The following is a 19,283-nucleotide window of genomic DNA, read 5'->3' on the forward strand; positions in this document are numbered from 1 at the left end:
TTTTGGAGTCAGCTCTTTTGCCATGTTTGAACCAAGGCTGTAATAAGGTTAGGAGCTGAATGATCCAGGCAGAACCCAAACTGAGCATTAATGAGCAGGTTATTGCCAAGCAAGTGTCACTTGGTAGCACTGTTGATGCCCCTTCCATCACTTTATGACTGATCGAACGTAGGCTGATGGGGCAGTAATTTGTCAGGATTGGATTTGTCCTGCTTTTTGTGTACAGGACATACCTGGGCAATTTTCCACATAGCCAGGTAGATGCCAATGTTTCAGCTGTACTGGAACAGCTTGGCTAGGGGCGCTGCAAGTTCTGGAGCACAAGTCTTCAGTATTATTGCCAGAATATTGTCAGGGCTCAAAGCCTTTGCAGTATCCAGTGCCTGCAGCTATTTCTTGAAATCATGTGGACTGAATCGAGTTGGCTGAAGACTGGCATCTGTGATGCTGGGGTCCTCTGGAGGTGGCTGAGATGGATTATCCACTTGGCATCCGGCTGAAGATTGTTGCAAATGCTTCAGCCTTATATTTTGCACTGGTGTGCTTGTCTCCCCCATCATTGAGGACGGGGATATTTGTGGAGCCTCCCACTCCAGTGAGTTGTTTAATTGCCCACCACCATTCACGACTGGATGTGGCAGGACTGCAGAGCTTAGATTAGATTCATTGGTTGTGGAATCACTTGATACTTGTTGCTTATGCTGTTTGGCTTGCAAATAGTCCTGTGTTATAGCTTCACCAGGTTAACACCTCATGCTGCTCCTGGCATGTCCTCCTACATTCTTCATTGAACCAGGGTTGATCTCCTGACTTGGTGGTAATGGTGGAGAGGGGGTTATGCTGGGCCATAAGGTTACAGATTGTGTTCGAGTACAATTCTGTTGCTGCTGATGGCCCACAGCATGTCATGGATGCCCAGTCTTGAGTTGCTAGACCTGTTCAAAATCTATCCCATTTAGCACAGTGGGAGTGCCACAGAACATAATGGAGGATATCCTCAATGTGAAGGTGGGGCTTCATCTCCATAAGGATTGTGCAATGGTCACTCCTGCTGATACTGTCATGGACAGATGCACTGCAGCAGGTAGAGTGATGAGGATGTGGTCAAATATGTTTTTCCTCTTGTTGGTTCCCTCACCACCTTCCACAGACCCAGTCTAGCAGCTATGTCCTTTAGGACTCGGTCAGTAGTGGTGCTACCAAGCCACTCTTGGTGATGGACATTGAAGTCCTTCAGCCAGAGTACATTCTGTGCCCTTGCCACCCTCAGTGCTCCCTCCATGTTGAAGGCCACTTGGAGGAAGTACTGGTTCATCAGCTGAGGTGGAGCGGTATGTGGTAATGAGCAGGAGATTTCCTTGCCCATGTTTGACCTGATGAGGCTTCATTGGGTCCGGAGTCGATGTTGAGGACTCCCAGAGCAACTCTCTCTTGATGATATACCACTGTGCACATCCACAGTGATGGTGGTGTCTGTAAGATATGATTCCGTGAGTATGACTATGTTGGGCTGTTGCTTGCCACAGACAGCTCTCCCAATATTGGCACAAGGCCAAAAGATGGCCCCAGATGTTAGGAAGGAGGACTTTTGCAGGGTCAACAGGTGCCTGAAGTTGATGCCAAATAGTCAGTACAGTTTCTTGCCCTTATAGGCTTTGTAGTGGTTTGATACAACTGAGTGGCTTGCTAGGCCATTTAAGGGTCAACCATGTAGGCCAGATGGGACTTACTTCCCTAAAGGGTATTAGTGAACCAGATGGGTTTTTAATGACAGTCAACAATGGTTTCACAGTCACCATTATGCTTTTACTTCAGATTTGTATGGAATTTAAATTCCACCATCTGTTCTGGTGGGATTTGAACTCAGGTTCCCAGAGCATTACCCTGGTTCTCTGGGTTACTAGTCCACTGACAATACCGCTGTACCACTGTCTTCTCCTACTTCACCAACTAAACAATATGGGGGAGCCAGCAGAACACTGAGCCTTGGCTGGACTAACAGATTGGACATGCAAAAGGTTTGTTGCATTTGGCTACCAGGAGCTGATATGGTCACTTTAAAGCAAATCTTTAACTGAGTTATTGGAAACCCAAGTAGTTCTCGAAGTTTTATTATCGACTTTTATGAACTACTACAATGCCATGAACATTCATGAGTAAAATTAAGTAGTTCTGAGATCTGGCAGGCTGCCATGTTCAAAAGGGGCACCGGTGGAACAATCAGCATAACAGTGCCATAACCCTACATCAATTCATGTAACCTTTCATCACTGGGGGGGCAAGACTTGTGAATGTATCTATTTTTTCATTCTCGGGATGTGGAAATTGCTGGCAAGACTAGCACTTATTTTCCATCCCTAGTTTCCCTTGAGAAGACAGTGGTGGGCCTTCTTAAACAACTGCAGTCCATGTGCTGAAAGTACTCCTGCTATCAGGTGAAAGGGCTAATCATGTTGCTGAGTTAAAATGTATATCTTCAAGTCAAAATGGTGTGCAACATGGGAGGGAATTCGGAGATGATAGTGTTTCCGTGCACCAACTTGTCACGAGTTTGCGAGGTGCTGCCAAAGAAATCTTGACAAGTTGTTACAGTGCATCCTATAGGTGGAATACATTGCAACCTTGGTACACCTGCGATGAAAAGGGTGAATGTTTAGGCTAAAGGGTATAAAACCATCTTATATCTTACCAGAATTTTTATGTCCCAACTCTTGGTTCTGCAGAAATCTGCACACCGGAAGCTGCAGTGTGATAGTGATAAATCATGAACTGATGATTGAGACAACAAATCCCCATGTATGAATAGCAGGGTGTCCATTGAACGCCCAGTGGAGCTCTACATAATATCTTTCTTTTCCAATGGCAATTATGTTTTGACTTTTTTCAAATTGGCTGCAAACACAAAGCTCCATGAACACATATTTACAATAAATCACTGTCACATTGTGTTCAACCAACGATTTCAAAACATTACAGTCTCTCACACAGAGACACAAACACAAAGCCATAAATATATGAATAGACAGAGTTACAAACTCATTGCCATAAAGAGATATCTTCCAAACACTTGAGCACCTCTTTACTAAAAGCCATCCTTTCAACTCACTACTTCTTCTACAAATGCTTCTACTAGTCTTCAGGGACAGTCCTTTTCAAGAGACCTGACACCTTCACTTCTCATCATCATGATGTGCACAGTTTCATATTGGGGAAGTCTCTCGTGACACCTATATTGCCTTCTTTCTCTCTAAAACAAAGAAATGGTGTACAATCAGTACCAAGAGAGATGAGTAGATGAAGATCTCCTTCAATGAAGTCCTCAAGCCCACAGGAAGAGAAGACATTAGATTTAAGAGGTAAACATTCAGGTGCATCTGTAATGGTTTCAATAAAAACAGTTATGATCTTGGTAGAGACCAATAACATATTTAGTTTTTTTTAAGAATCCAAAACCCCAAGGCAGAATATTGCCGTCGGCATGCGGGGGTGGGCCCGACACACCAACACATAAAATGACGCGCGATGACGTCGGGTATGCGTCCCGATATCATCACGCATCATTTGGATATGTCGATCGGTGGGCGCATGCCGGAGGTGCATGCCTGTGCACCTGCCAAACTGTCAATGGCCCATTAAAAAAGCAATGAACCTTGTTAAGAATGTTGCCCGCCAGAAGAGCCCAGGTGGCCTTCACATTTTTCAGGGAACCTCATCCATGGGCGGGATGAGGTTTCCTGAAGGTTTTATAAAATAATTAAATAAAATTTGCAAACTTCAGAAACATGTCCTAGCTCATGGGCAGAATTGCACCCCCCCACCCCCGGCCAGGTCACCAGGTCAGGGGAGGAGGTTGGGGGGCGAGTTCAAGGGGAGGCACACAGAGGTGCACCTCTGATCGGCGCCCCCAATCGGAGGCGCACCATCATTTTACGTGGGTGGGCCAATTAAGGCCCACCCAGCATGACGCCGGCCAGGAAGCGCTATGCACTCCCTGTGCGGGCGGCGGGGGGGAGGGATTCCCTGAGCCGAGAGTGCGCTCTTTCACACATGGGGGCGAAAGAACACACTCATCTCCCTGAGGCTAAGTGCTGCCTCAGTGAGATTGGCTCCACATTAAAAAATATTGAAAACAGAAAAAAAAATTTCCCTGACATGTCCCCTCATGTGATACTGTCACATGACTTTTAACATGTCCATCACTTTCAGTTTCACTTATATTAAAAATTTATAAACATACATGAAACCTCATCCCGCCCATGGATGAGGTTTCATGCTTTTTCCAATGCCCGCCAGGGCTCCTGGCCTGCGCGCCAACCTTAAGGCTGGATGGGCAGGTCCACTAATTACATTAATTACTTTGTCAATGGCCTCAATAGGCCGTTAACAGGTCGGCGGGCACACCGCTGATTCGGCTGCCTCCCCCGCCAACCTGAAAATTGAAATGGGGGGAGTGACATTGGGATTTCCGCCCGACATCATCCCGTGTCATTTTACGTGTCGGCGGGCGGGCCCTGCCCCCGACCGGGAAATCCTGGCCATGCAACACTGTCACATGAGGGGATATGCTTAAATAATTTTTTATTTTATTTATTAAAAAGTTTTATTATCTACTTAATCTCCCTGAGGCAGTTCCGTGCCTCAGGGAGATTGCTGTGCTCTTTCACGCGCATGCACGAATGAGTACAGGCCCCAGCTCTCCCTCCTCCTGAACATTGTCCGCACAAGTCGCGCAAGTGCTGCTTTCATTGGCCCGCCCGCGTAAAATGGTGGCGCGCAGCCAATCGTGGGTGGCGATTGGCTCCACGCTCTCCCCCCCCCACCCCCAGCCCCCTAGCCCGCCATAGGAAAAATTCTCCCCCAGGTATTTACTTAAAGAATGAAACCCCCACATTCACAGTTTAAAATCAACGAACACAAATACTAATAATTGCACTACCTTAAATAGTCAGTTAAGTTAAAGATATTAAATGTACAGTGAACACAGTTACTTATTATCTAAACCGAACTTCTTAAGTCAAATTTTCTTCTACACCCATTTGACTTACATCCTCAATAACTCAAGCCAGATATTTATCAGGATGTTTAGCTGCTTGGTCTGAGGACTGTTTCAAAGATTTGTATCGAGGTTAAGATTTCTTGGACCTTCCATTTACTTCCAGCAAGGCTGCCCTTCAAATCTCCCTCAACCACTCCATGGCTGTAGATTCCCCAATCAACATAGGCATTGCTAAAGTCTTAAGCATAATCACCTTGGATCAGAACTATCCTTGCTATATTATTATTTAATTCTCTAATTTTGCATCTGAAATTCTCCCTCTCCCTCTCCCTCGCTAACCCAAAGTTCAACTCATTGTTAGGAGTCCTTCAGTTAACAAGAGTTTTATATCTTCTCGCCAATGCACAAGATTTCACTGATTGCTGCTTGAAAGAGATGTTTCCTGCACCTGTTCCAAAATTACGAACTAAAACTGTTTGAACACATAACCACATCATCTACAGAACCCTACAATTAACTTCTGGTTGACTCTGCTATTCTATTGTTCATCTTACAGACAACCTTGTTACATGATCATTTACTGGAAGCCAGGTGCTTTACAAGAAATCCCCTTTCAGAGAAACCCAGTTCTTAAAGGGACCATCACCCCAACTCAACATATAGATTTTCCATAAAAGCGCATGAACCATCACAAAAGCTACAATGGTGATGTAATGGATGGATAAACATCACTGGTATAGGCATTGTACATTTTGCAGAATTTCTTTATCCAATTGTTTAATGTTGTACATACCTGTAATAAGCAAAGGCAGCATCCATTTATTTTGGATAAGCCGATTTCTGTCAACCTTTATTTTAAAAAATTGATAAGATCCTGACTAGTGTGTCTATTAGCAGACAACTTAACTCAATATCACTGGACTATGAAGGCAAAAAAATCAGTCAAGGTTTCCATTCTTGGCCAATGTTCAGTGATTCTTGTTGAAAAAGGTCAGATGAGAATAAGTTCAAGCTAGTTTCTAATGACCCAAAGTCCTGTTGCTTGCCAAAAATTGCTGTCAAATGTGCATTGGCCACTTGAGCAATGTACTGAGGGAACTGGTGCTCATGGAACTGAAATGCAGCATAAATCACCATCGACAGGAAGAAATGGGGAGGGAAAGATCCAAATTGATCCAGTTCAGATGTGGGAATGTTTTTGTAGCCTATGATGAAATTGTATAAAAAAATTAAATTTACAAATTGTAGAATTCAGCGTTTGATGTAACTCAAGAGCCTGTGATATTAAAAATGGCATGTCATCATTTAAATCAGTCAAGTACAAGGCAACTATATTTTCATTGCTAATCAACATGTATTCAAACACAAAATGACACTCCTAATAAGACTCCCATCTGACACCATATAAGGTACCTCAGTAGATGTCTCTTTAATTACAATGAGATGTCTCGTGCTCACAGCAACAAGGTACAATTCCCTTGGAGGCTGCTGAGAGAGTAGTAAAGAGGATGGTTCAAGAACGTTGAGCTGTCTGGCAGTCAATGCAGTTTTCAGAGAAGTTTTAGCAACTGTTGTGATCATCGAAGTATTTAATGACCAAATTGACTGGATTTCTCATGATGACTTTTTAATCGTGATGGCTTGTTTTACTCGAGATGCTGTTAGTGAGGGATTTCTTATTCTCTGAGATTTTCATTTGATCTTTCAAATATAGTTATGATAGTTTTATGGGACGTTCACAGAATTATAATCATTATGATCCTACCTATAATTTCAACATTAAGGCCAATCATTCTTGCGCTGTTTTGTTCACTGGAAGGATATCATTCATAATCTTTTCTGTCCTTCTCAGCAATTCACTGAGATTTTTCTCAATTTCCACCCCTACTCTGCTGAAGGCAATACCCCCAAAATGGGTCATTCTTTACACATAGAAACATAGGAAATAGGAGCAGGAGTAGGTCATTCAGCACTTCAAGCATGGTCTATCATTTAATATGATCATGGCTAATCCTCTTTCTCAACGCCGTACACCTGCACTCTCACCATACCCCTTGATGCCTTTAGAGTCCAGAAGTCTATCTTTTACCTTCCTAAATATATCCAATGACTTGGTCTCCACAGCCTTCTGTGGTAGAGAATTCCAAAGGCTCACCACCCTCTGAGGGAAGAAATTTCTCCTCATTTCAGTCCTAAATGGCCTACCCTGTATCCTGAGACTGTGACCCCTTGTTCTAGTCCCCCCAGCCGGAGGAAACATCATCCCTGCATCCAGTCTGTCCATCCCTGTCAGAACGTTAAATGTTTCAATGGGCAGAATCTTCTGTTCGGCGTGCGGGGGCAGGCCCAGCTTGCTAACACGTAAAATGACGCATGGTGACGTCGGGTGTGTGTCCTGACGTCACCGCATGTTATTCTGACCTTCCGTTTGGCTGCGCACCCGCCAAACTGTCAAAGGCCCTGCTAAGGCCATTAATCAAACAATTAAGCCAATTGAAAAAGCTGCCCATCCAACCTTAAGGTTAGTGGGCAGGCGAAGAGCCTTCGTATTTATCATGAAACCTCATCCGCGGGCGGGGTGAGGTTTCATGAAGGATTTATAACATTACTAAATATTTTTGGAAAATTTGAAAGACTTGTCCCAGCTCATGTGATGCTGTCACATGAGGGGGCATGCATAAATGATTTTTTAGTTTCTTTATTTAAAATTCACATCATGAAATTAATCTCCCTGAGGCACGGAGCTGCCTCAGGGAGATTTCTGCGCTCTTTCGCGCGCAAGCACGAAAAAGTGCAGGCCCCAACTCTCCCTCCTCCCCCTGCCCGCACAGGTAGCGCTGAGCGCTTCTGGGCATGCGTCATGCTGGACGGGCCTTAATTGGCCTGCCCACGCAAAATTGCGGCGAGCAGCCAATCACGGGCAGCGTTCGGCTCCGCGCCCGCCTGCGCCCACTCCCAACTGGCCTGCCCAACGGGGAGAAAATTCTCCCCAATGAGGTCTCTTCTTATTCTTCTAAACCTCAGTGAATACAGGCCTAGCCGGCTCAATCTCTTCTCATACAACAATCCTGGCATCCCAAGAATCAGCCTGGTGAACCTTCAGTTCACTTCATCTATGGCAAGTATATCCTTCCTTAGGTAAGGAGACCAAAACTGCACACAATACTCCAGGTGTGGTCTCACCAAAACCCTGTACAGCTGCAGTTAGACATCCTTGCTCCTGTACTCAAGTCCTCTCGCCATGAAAGCCAACATGCCATTTGTTTTCTTAATTGCTTGCTGCACCTGCACGCTTGCTTTTTAGTGATTGGCGTATAAGACACCCAGGTCCCTTTGTACATCAACATTTCCCAATCCATCACCATTTAAATAATAGTCTGCAATTCTGTTTTTTCTACCAAAGTGGATAACTGCGCACATACTCATGTTATACTTCATCTGCCATATATTTGCCCACTCACTGAACTGTCTAAATCGCCTTGAAGCCTCTTAACACGCTCCTCATCACTCACATTCCCACCACGTTTCATGTCATCAGCAAACTTGGAAATATTACATTTGGTTCCCTCATCTACTGATGATATTGATATATATTATGAATAGCTAGGGCCCAAGCACTGATCCCTGCAGTACTCCACTAGTCACCGCCTGTCACTCTGAAAAAGACCAATTTATTCCTACTCTCTGTTTCCTGTCTGCTAACCAATTCTCAATCCATGCCAATATATTACCCATAATCCCATGTACTTTAAATTTACACACTAACCTCTTTTGTGGGACTTTATCAAAAACTTTCTGAAAATCCAAATACACCACATCCACTGGTTCTCCCTTATCTGTTCTGCTAGTTACATCCTCAAAAAACTTCAGGAGACTTGTCAGACATGATTCCCCTTTCATAAATCCATGTTGACTTTGTCTAATCTCGTTGATATTTTCTAAGTATCCTGCTATCACATCCTTTATGATCGACTCTAGCATTTTCCCTACTACTGACATTAGGCTAACCAGTATGTAATTTGCTGTCTTCTCCCTCCGTCCTTTTTTAAATAGTGAGGTTACATTTGCCACCCGCCAATCTGCCGGGACTGTTCCAGAATCTACAAAATTTTGGAAGATGACAACCAACACATCACTATTTCCATGGCCACCTCCTTAGTACCCTGGGATATAGATTATTGGCCATGGGGATTTATTGGCTTTCAGTCCTATTAATTTCTCCAGCATTATTGTTTTAGGAGTACTAATTTCCTTCAATTGCTCCTTTTCACTAGGTCCTTGGTTCCCGAGTAGTTCTGGGAAGTTATTTGTGTCTTCCTCTGTGAAGACAGAACTAAAGTAGTTGTTTAATTGCTCTGCTATTTCCTTTTTCTCTGTTATAAATTCTCCCATTTCAGACTGTAAGGGGCTTACATTTGTCTTCGCTAATCTTTTTCTTTTTATATACTTACAGAAGCTTTTACAGTATATTTTTTATGTTCCTTGCAAGTTTACTCTCATACTCTATTTTTCCCCTCTTAATCAATCTCCTGGTCCTCCTTTGTTGAATTCTAAACTGCTCCCAATCCTCAGATTGCTACATTTTCTAGCAACTTTATATGGCTCCCTTTTCAATCTAGTACTATCCTTAATTTCTTTTGTTAGCCATGGTTGGGCCACATTTCCTGTTGTGTTTTTGCACCAGAAAGTAATGTATAATTGTTGCAATGCCTGCATTCATTCCTAAAGTATTAGCCATTGTCTATCCACCAATTTTAATGAAGTTCCCCAATCTATCTTAGCCAATTCATGCCTCGTACCTTTGTACTTTCCTTTGTTAAGATTTAGGACCCTAGTTTCAGATCGGACTGCTTCACTTTCCATCCTAATGAAGAATTCTATCATGTTATAGTCACTGTTCCCTAAAGGACTCCACACAACAACATTATTAATTAAGCCCTTCTCCTTGCACATTACCAAATCTAGGATAGCCTGTTCCCTAGTCGGTTCCATGTCAACAGTTTATATAGACATGGGAATGTAACAGTGCAGACCAATGCAATCTTGATTCAATAACCACACTGTTTCTCCCCACTGGCCACGCCCTCCACACTCCATTTTCCCCACCACCACCTCTACCCACTAACTACCTCCACCCCACCAACTGGGTACGCATACACAGTTCATCAGGAGTCAGCAGAAAACAAATATGAGTGGAAACACTTGCTGATTTTTCATATTCTCTAGCCTGAGGACACCATGATCATCTCCAGCTACTCCAAATCCCCACCTCGCCTAAAATCCCCACCACTTCTGACTGCTGTCCAAGCTGGAACATGTTCATTTGAAATAAAGCAATGATGCAGCCTGGTATTTTCCTGATCTGCATCACTCGATACCACAAGGTTAGTGTATTTACCAAAGCATTGTGGAATCAGGCCCTTTTGATATTTCAAATCAAACCCCTCTCCCACCTTCCCATCACTTAACTTCCTTCAATTTTAAGAGGCTTTTTACTGGTTTTCATCTTAAACTGCTTCTCATTCCAGAGTGCCACTCCAGCTGATATGCCATTTATACACCCCATAACCATATCACAAAGATGATAAAGAGAAGTACAGATGCCAGAGATCATTTGGCCCATGTAGATCATTCTTTTATAGAACTTTACATTCCCCCATCATAGTATTCTACTTCCTCTAGAATGATCCAGAGTTTTTGTCTAAAATGTCCTAACAATTCCAATAACAATCATTCTTTGTATGAATTATTTCTCAACATCAATTCTGGATTTGTCCTTTAACAATTTGTACCTTTGTCTTCTTGCCCGCAGTTGTAATGCAATTCCATAAACCTCCAAAAGGTCCCCTCTTAGTTGACTCCTTTCATGGCTGAAGCTTTCCAACATTTTCGTGTAGCTCAATTCTCCGGCATGAGGTGTAAATGAAGCTGGGTGGATGTTATCAGCCACCTGCCTCATTAGCCTCATTGGGTGGTCTAGCAAAGTAGTGTGCAGTGAAACTGCCATCAACAGGAGGGTCCCATCCCATGGACAGGACAAGGAGAGGCAAGTAAGTTCACACTTTTCATTTTAAACCCTTCCCACTGAGACATTTGAGTTGATTGCCATCAGGAGTCAGAAAGTCTTAGTCACAAGTTAATTTTGTCTAAGAAATAATGGAAACAGTGTTGAAAGAAAAGGATGTTTATATCCTGCAATGCATTATTCAACTCAGCAAGAGTGCAAATGTTACAAAGCATGCATTTTTCACATTGATAGATCCCCATTCACCTTTTCTTGAGGGAAAATAAATTGGCTTAATGAGCATGTGACTTTTGGGGGAAAAAAATTAAACATACGCATCCCAGGGATTTTAGGACTTGGTTAAAGCCAGCAATAAAGAATCATATTGATCTGTATAGCTGCACTTAAAAAGTGCCCACCATCGCATGTAACAATAGACTTTGGACTCTCAACAGTGTCTCCAATACCAGTCAGATCACTTGACACAGATCAAATATCATATTAAAACCTATCCTCATTCAGTATAACATTTCCAAAAACTCAAACTTGCCCAGCCCTGTTAAAGATTGCATTATGTCAAGTTTGACCACAGTAAAATCTAAATGTTTTCATAGTTTGTTTTCAGTCTGAGTTCCACTTGATTCCCAAGTGATTTTAGAAAATCTAGCAAAAAAATGAGCTACCCACACTCATAGTGCAGCAGCAAACATGCCATCTATCAACAAGTGATTGTTGCTCTCGGTGGGGGGAACAGCAATGGGCATGGGATAGAGCAGCAGAGACTCAACCTGAACCCAGTTCTTATAATAGCATCTGTTTAATTCATATGCCCTCAGCATATTACAACAAGATCTGTTGTTTCTATCCACAGCAAGGGAAATCTTAGAAAGCCTGAAAACTATCTAGAATCCTATTGATATCAATGTCTCATAAAGCCATTTATCAGATTGTATTTCCACTGTCACTCCTATAATATCCTTATCTGTAAAATACAGCCACAACTACTCTTGAGAAAGCTGACATTTCACATGAGACAATAGCTGGGCTATGCCAGAATGTTCATTTGAGGAAATTTTTAAAAGATTTAAAAACTGGACTTTATTATATACAAAACTTTTTTGGGGAAGGGCAAATTAAGTCAACACATCTGTAGTTGGCTTTCAGAAAACATTTGTGCATCTTAAAACTTTTCCAACTGCAATTTGTGACATAAAGCAATGACTGATTGATTTGTTCTGAAAGAGTCCAATCCTATCCCCTGCCCAATCTGATTACTTCAGTCCCAGCCTCCTGCCAATCTCACTAGTTTTGAATGCTCCAAACTACCCTTCAGTTGAACTAATTGTTGATTCTGACAAGTTCCAATCTGGTGAAAAAGCTGATTTGTCCTGTGGGATGCAAAAAAGCTTACAACAGAATTGAAACACTGACATTTAGCATGTTGGAACTGATCAGTGCATAAAAAATAGAAGCTACAGACTGATTAATGCACTATACCTGGAGACATTATATGGACTGAACAATACACAAAGAGGAGCTGCATTGACTGATTAATGCATTAAAAGGCACAGGTGACTGGAGGAATATATTTATTATGTGCCTTTGGAAGCTAACTGCCTTGCATTACTATCATGTGTCTCTTTCTCCTGATGATTCATCCTCCTGTTTAGTAAATGGTTCCATCATGAATACCCTGCTCGCTTCAGCTTCAAGTGACATATTCCTCCAGTTACAGATAGTCAAAAGCTGCAGAGATGAAAGTAACTCCTTCAGGGGCCATTTAATATTGGCTTTTCTTAGCTGGTAGTTGATTGCTTGGTTGTACAGTGCTAAGGTAGTTTTATTTTCCCTTAGTCTCCCAGGCAGGAAAAAAGGATCGACATCAATTTCAGAAGCAACAAAGGGGCTTAACAGCACTATAGTGAATTACTTCACCATAAAATTGCCATGCAATAAATGCAGGTAGTTTGTGCCTCAGCTCCTGCCCTGGCTTGGCTGAGTTTTTGATCTTGCTAGTCCCTTCAAGATAGTAAGCATTTGTGTCTGACTGCTTAAGTGGGAAGGAATGGCAAATTTAGGATGGATTTAAAATAAAAATGATTGAACTTTAGAGAGTATGGGGCCAATTTTAACTTTGAGTGGACATCAGTAAAGCAGCAGGAGATGCATTCAAGCTCCCCATCCAATGTCCTTGCTGTGAAGCAACAGCGGTTTCAATGGCCAGGTTCTCATTTCGATATACACAGAAAACTGGGAGCTCACTCTCTGGAGAGGACAAGGCAGAAAATCCTGTGGTTCCCATGCGGAGTCGAGTCTGAGGTAATGAGTTAAAAAGGAGGAATGTAATTGAGGGAGTGGGCGCACAGAGGCCGGCAGCGGGTAGGAAAATTCATACTCTTTCTGGCCTCACAAAAATCTTTATGAAAACTTGCCTTCCGTATTTTTGTAAGTGACCTGCAGCTGTCCTTTAAAGATCAATGGTTAGTCTGCTCTACACCAAGGGTTAGTGGCCAGGATGTGTGTACGCTCCACCCATGAGCACTATAAGTTGTATCGCTGTCCACTGTAAATTATGGGATGCCCCCAGAAAATGAAAACAGCTGGATCAGAAACAAGAATAGGATTGTAAATGCAACCCCGTATTTTCAGCAGGTCACTGCCCCATTTCCACTCAATGGGGACTGTGAAAATTGGCCCTTAAGTGAATATTGTGTAATTAGATTAATTTTGTAGTTATTGTACAATTATTTTTATTATAATACTCAGTCCCAAAGCTTTTCATTCAGGAGATTTTATTATTTTTTCCTTCTCATGAAACAAAGACCCTTCCCTGAGATAAAATGACCTGCTCCTAGATTTTCACCAATGCCATCTTAAAACCAGTCAATGGTGTTGCAGAGCTGAGTCAAGGGCAACTCTTGCCTGGAGAAAAATCTGATTAGTCCCATGGAATGCAAACAAGCTAACACTTGGGCTGAAACACTGACATTTAGAATGCTGGAACTGATCAATGTATAAAAAAATTGAAGTTATTCAACATAGTCCCACAGTGCCATGATTCAGAGTGAGTGCCAACAAGACAAGGATCATTTTGCTTTTATCTTAAGACAAGGATCATGATTGACTCTCAATAACTCCATGATGCAGCATACTTGGCCTTCAAGACTTCACCACATCACAAGTCTTTCAATCTTTTCTTCCTTTCTTCCTTAATTCTCAAATCTTCATAACACATTAAAAAAATGAGAACAGAAGGATTAAAAAATTCTGAGGGGGCTTGGCAGAGTAAGTCCTAGCCATTTGCATCCCCTAGCTGAACAGTCTAAAACTAGGAGGCATAGTCCCAAGATAAGGGGTCGATTATTTAAGGCTGAGATGAGGGGGAATTTCTTCTCTCAAAGGGTTGTGAAAATTTGGAAATGTTGCTCAGTTTGAATCACATAATCTTAACAGCAAAGAAGGAGGCCATTCAGCCCATCATGTCTGCACTGGTTCTCCAGATGAGCATTATGACCTAGTGCCATTGCCTTGCCTTTTCCCCGTACCCTTGCACATTGTTTCTCTTCAAATAATCACCTAATGCCCTCTTGAATGCCTTGACTGAACCTGCCTCCACAACATTTCCAGGCAGTGCATTCCAGACCCAAACCATTCAAGGCTGAGATCAATGGGTTCTAGGACTCTAAGGAAATCAAGGAATATGGGAATCAAGCAGGAAAGTGGAATTGAGGTCAAAGATCAACCATGATCTTACTGAATGGCAGGCCAAGCTTGAGGGGCCATAAAGTTTATTCCTGCTGCTACCTCTTATGTTTTTAAATCCTTTTGTAGGAGGTACAGCAAAGAAGGTTGGTTATAACTGTAAAAATTGCAAACTATCCACTGTGGGCTACCACTGGTGTTTGGTCTCCATGGAGGTCCAAATCCATCTATAACTACTGTCAACGCTGGTTGTTGAAATTTTTAAAGGAGAGCACGGGGTTGTGCCTTCAGAAACAAATCATCTGAAGGTTAGTGAGGAGCCAGCCATGGATTCCCCAAGGCATCAGCCCAGCCCCACAAGAGGGTAAGTAGGACAAAGGGGGGCTGGGCACATGGTAATGGAGGGGCCTTGGCAATGCAAAGGGGGCTTGGAGAATGGGCACTCAGGGCCCAAATTTTGAATAGGATTGACATCACAAGGGCAAAAGAGCAGGAAATAAGGCTGCCAAGGGAAACTGGCTACCAATCCAGGAGGAAGGCTCTAGCTGGCAATGGGGGCATAACTGTCAGATTTTGGACCACGTGGCGATTAGGGGCAACACCCTGGCAAAGGCAGCACCCCATGGCATCAGCAGGGCACAGGAGAGGAAGGAGGGGCAGGAATGCACGGCAGCCAAACCCTCTACATAGGAACTACCACTGAAGGTGAACTATCTGGAGATGACAAAGAAATTGCCAAAGATCTCACACCTCGCAACCCTGGTCGCATTGCCCTGCCAATGGCCATCCAAGTCACTATGGCCTTGAACTCCTTCCCTTCATATTCCTTCCAAGAATCAGCTAAGAACCTTTGTGGGATCTCACAAATAGCAGCACCACTGCATCTCACAAGAGACTGGTGCCCTCTTTGCCAGAGCTGGCTACTTAATTAATTTAATGACAGACACAGCCTTGTAAGGACAGAGGGCATTGGGTTTCACCTCCATTGCAGGATTACCCCAGTGTTGTAGCTGTTCCAGTACAGCTACAACACTGTCATCTACCCAGCTATGTGGAAAATTGCTCAGGTATGTCCTGTACACAAAAAGCAAGACAAATCCAACCCAGCTAATTACCACCCCATCAGTCTACTCTTGATTATCAGTAAAGTAATGGAAGGGGTCATCGACAGCGCTATCAAGCAGTACTTGCCTAGCAATAACCTGCTCACTGATGCCAAGTTTGGGTTCCACCAGGGCCACTCAGCTCCTGACCTCATTACAGCCTTGGTTCAAACATGGATAAAAGAGCTGAACTCCAGAGGCAAGATGAGAGACATCAAGCCAGTATTTGACCAAGTGTGGCATCAAGAAGCCCTAGCAAAACTGGAATCAATGGGAATCGGTGGAAAACTCTCCACTGGCTGAAGTCATACCTACCGCAAAGGAAGATGGTTGTGGTTGTTAGAGGTCAGTCATCTCAGCTCCAGGACATCAGTGCAGGAGTTTCTCAGGCTAGTGTCCTCGGCCCAAACATCTTCAGCTGCTTCATCAACAACCTGCCTTCCATCATAAGGTCAAAAGTGGGGATGTTCGCTGATGATTGCACAATGTTCAGCACCATTCACAACTCCTCAGATACTGATGCAGTCCATGTCCAAATGCAGCAAGACCTGGGCAATATCCAGGCTTGGGCTGACAAGTAGTAAGTAACTTTCGCACTACACAAGTGCCAGGCAATGACCATCTCCAACAAGAGAGAATCCGACCATCGCCCCTTGCTGTTCAATGGCATTACCATCACTGAATCCCCTACTATCAACATCCAGGGGGTTACCATTGGTCAAAAACTGAACTGGACAAGCCACATGAATACAGTGGCTAAAAGAGCAGGTCAGAGTCTCGGAATCCTGCAACGGGTAACTCACCTCCTGACTCCCCAAAGCCTGTCCACCATCTACAAGGCACAAGTCAGGAGTGTGATGGAATACTCTCCTCTTGCCTGGATGAGTACAGCTCCAACAACACTCAAGAAGCTTGACACCATCCAGGACAAAGCAGCCTGCTTTATTAGCACCACATCCACAAGCATTCACTCGCTCCACCACTGACATACAACAGCAGCAGTACCATCTACAAGATGCACTGCAGGAATTCACCACGGCTCCTTAGACAGCACCTTCCAAACCCACGACCGCTACCACCTAGAAAGACAAGGGCAGCAGGTGATGGGAACATCACCACCTGGAAGTTCCCATCTAAATCACCCACCATCCTGACTTGGAAATATATCGCCGTTCCATCATTGTCGCTAGGTCAATATCCTGGAACTCCCTCCCTAACAGCACTGTGGGTGTACCTACACCATATGGACTGCAGCAGTTCAAGAAGGCAGCTCACCACCACCTTCTCAAGGGCAACTAGGGATGAGCAATAAATGTTGGCCCAGCCAGCAAAGCCCACATCCCGTGAATGAATTTTTAAAAATCATCGATTGTGCCCATGTGGCCATCAGGGCACTGAGTGACCAGCCAATGAGATCCTTCAACAGGAAGGGTTTCCTCTCCCTCGATGACTAGTCTGCAATCATAACAAGAGATTTTTCTCTGTGTGCGTTAGCTTTCCTGGCAGCTGCCTTGACTCCTTCACCCTTTGCCAGTCAGACCATCTCAGATCTTCTCTCCAACACCCAAAGTGCATTGGTAAATCCTAGGGGACAAGGGAAATACTTTGAAAACTCGGTTGTTCACCCCTCTGCAGGACCCCCAGACAGAGGCACAGAGTCGATAAAACCAATGCCACTTGTTCAGTGGGACAACCGTTGAACAGACCATCGGTCTGAAGATGTGATTCTGGTGCTTGGACTGGACGGTAGCATCCTCCAATACCCTCCTGCAAATGGAAGAATTTCAAGGCCACAGTGACTTGGATGGCCACTGGCAGGGCATGGTGACCAGGGCTGCGAAGTCTGAGGTCTTTGGTAATGGCGGAACGGATGCCTGTGACCATCTACCTGGAGTGTCACAATCTCCTGTGGCACTGGTTCTTTGTCATCTCCAGGTAGTTTTGCCTTCAGCAGTAGATCCTATGTTCAGGGTTTGGCTTCCGTGCCTTCCTGCCCCCCTTTCCTCTCCCATGCCTTCCTGATGCCCTGAGGTGCTGCCCTTCCTGGGGGGTTGCTCATAATCGTCACGTGGTCCAAATCTGACAGTTTTGGATGGCTGCACTCTTCATAACATGGCCCTCCAGAGAAATATGGACCTTGAGAATGGTGAGGCCCTGGAAGGAGACAGCTCATCAAGAGAGGAGGAGGAGCAGGAGGTAAGAGGAAGAGGAGTTGGAGGGAGCTGACATTGAACAAAGAGGTGACTTTGCTACAGGGCAAGGTGGCATCCATCTACCACCATCCGAGCAAAGGACCTCCCTCCTCTCCCTCAGAGCCTCCAACCTTAGATACAAGTTGGCATCAATGAAGTAATGCCAACCTCCGTGCCTGGAGACCTCCGGCTTCCCTGTGGCATCTAATTTCCCTCTGGTGAAGTGGAAGGCTTTGGCACAAACAGCAAATCTCTCCCTCTAGACAACTAGCAGCCTCTGATAGCTGCCGTGGGGTGTCTAAATGAATCCCAAACTTCATGTGACCCACCTCCGTTCCCGTCCTCACTGGAACTGTGGGCAAGAAACCCACATCGGTAGCAAGTAAGAGCTTCCCCACCCAACAATCTGAATTTCAATCCATTTGCCACAGAAGGCGGTTTTCTGAACCAAAAACAAATCTAACTCCTGTTTCCGACCTTGTGAAAATTCAGCCCATGATGAGTGATATTGAGGTTTTAGAAAGGTTTAGAGGAGGGTCACTGGACTAATTCTCAATAGAAAGATCTTAGTTGTCAAGATAAGCCAAGCTATTTGGGACTCTACTTTAGAATAGCATAGACTTAGAGGGTGATCTGATCGAGGTTTATAAGACGAAGGGAATAGACTGTTTTCCAACTGACAGTCTGTCCTAATTAAATAGATTAGGAAGGACCAGAGGTCACAATTTTAAGTTGCATAAAATCAAATCTAGGTTAGATGACATAGGCTTAGACTTAGTAGTTTCCATGTCTTGAAACTCATGAGGGAGAAAAAGCACCCCATTCTCTCCTGTCCACAATCAATGTTCTCACATTGCTTCAGCATCTGTTGAGCGACTGGAGATCTCTGACAGTCTGGTGCCAGTTCATCTTGGGTTACCCTCTTCTTCTACCTCTGGGTTAGATGCCAGGAAGTGATTCTTCTCCTAGAGAATAGTGGACCTCTGGAACAGGCTGACACCTCATGAGTTGGACACCGATTCACTAAATTCCATTAAACAAGAGGTGGACCTATTTCTGGCTGAAGCAGAGATGATTCATGTTCAGTAAGTCTCATGTTTATGTTGCATGTTCATGCTCATGCTGCATTTTCAGTAGGTCTCACGAAGAGGTTCTGAGTTTTGTATGGTTGAACATTAAATACTTCATAGTAACACATTAACTATGTACATATATGCAGGGCATATTTCAAGCTATGAGCTAACTCTATGCTTGCTTATACATGGGTCTCTGCCCAGTCCACAACT

Source organism: Cetorhinus maximus, chromosome 22 (genome assembly GCF_964194155.1).
Source record: "Cetorhinus maximus chromosome 22, sCetMax3.hap1.1, whole genome shotgun sequence".
Lineage (NCBI taxonomy): Eukaryota > Metazoa > Chordata > Chondrichthyes > Lamniformes > Cetorhinidae > Cetorhinus > Cetorhinus maximus.